The following is a 1,279-nucleotide window of genomic DNA, read 5'->3' as shown; positions in this document are numbered from 1 at the left end:
CAGTACAACATTGCAACAGTGATTCCACTTCAAAAGTACTTTATTGGCTGCAAAGCGCATTGGGTTGCCCTGAGGTTGTGAAAGGCATTATATAAAAATGCGAGTTCTTTTTTTCTGTAACATTAAATAGGAGTCTGTTCGACATTTACATTATACATCACTCGGTGGAAAAATATTCTAATCTCTAGTGTTCCTTGAGGCTTGTTAATTTTGAACTCGTGTCTATTAGTTCTAAAATCTCCCTCCAACCTAAATAGTTTGCTTATATCTACATAATCTCTGTCTCTGTTGCGTCATATACTAGCTTTTTTTTTGCTGAGGCGAAAACAAGTCTAGTTCTGTGATACTTCCCAGCTTACAAATTTATGTCCCAGAATCCCTTCTCTGAGTGCACCCGGTTTTCTAAACGCAGCCTCACCGACTTTGGTTCGAATGATCTGTGTTGCTTCAGCAGCACGTATGCTAAAATGGGAACGACACAGAGAAGATGAGCGTGGCCCCTGCAATTGGTGACATGCAAATTCCTGAGACATTCCATATTTTTCAGATGTGGTAGAAGCAATTTACAGATGAATTAGTAGAGGGAAGAATCCTGGAATCATTTAAGAAACAATTGGATGTTGCAATAGGGTGGGATGTTAGGATCTCTCTGGATAGATGGATGAAGACAGGCTCAATCTTGTGAGGTTATGAAGATAATTTTTGAAACAAAACATCTGGACCAGGCAAATTAGAAAATTGAGGAAGCCGGCCTTAGACATGTTTGTACTCTCAAATCCTCCTGCTTGTGACTTTCTGTCTGGCTGTATTTGGTGGGACAGGGGGCAATGACATATTTTCCCCCAGGTTTTTCAATTGAGTGTATATCCAATTAAGCTCCTATATATTAACTTCTTGTATTGCAAACCATAAGAAACCAAAATGAAGGGCCTTTGCCTACAATGCAGGACACCAACAAGATTGAATGGAGTAAAAGAAGAGGAGATAAATCAGGAAATAGTGATTATGTGACACTGAGATTGGGTTTTAAAAGCCTACGGATTTAGTACCATACTTAGTGTTATTTTTTACAGTTCATTGGGCTGCTATTGTAAATGAGTGATAATAAAATTCATGCATATTCTGTAACATTGTGTTGCTGCAAAAAGTATATTTTGCCATAACACCACAAGAATACAGTTCTATGAAGGAAGGGGAGGAATTTCTGGATAGTTTTACCCAGAACAAATTCACACCCCAGAGGACAGCACAGATTTTTAAATTTATTCATTCACAGGAT

The 1,279-nt window shown here is 38.3% G+C and overlaps 1 non-coding gene across 1 annotated transcript; it reads left to right on the top strand.

Annotated features, from left to right (window-relative positions):
- Positions 1–439: 439 nt before the first annotated feature.
- Positions 440–544, top strand: LOC147117033 (U6 spliceosomal RNA). The gene has a single exon (XR_015078569.1). It is a non-coding gene; the product is annotated as a U6 spliceosomal RNA (small nuclear RNA).
- Positions 545–1,279: the final 735 nt, after the last annotated feature.

Source organism: Somniosus microcephalus, chromosome 5 (assembly GCF_052327205.1).
Source record: "Somniosus microcephalus isolate GS21.2 chromosome 5, FLI_Smic_1.0, whole genome shotgun sequence".
NCBI lineage: Eukaryota > Metazoa > Chordata > Chondrichthyes > Squaliformes > Somniosidae > Somniosus > Somniosus microcephalus.
The sequence above is the reverse complement of the archived record's forward strand: the minus strand, read 5'-3'. Positions and strand labels throughout refer to the sequence as shown.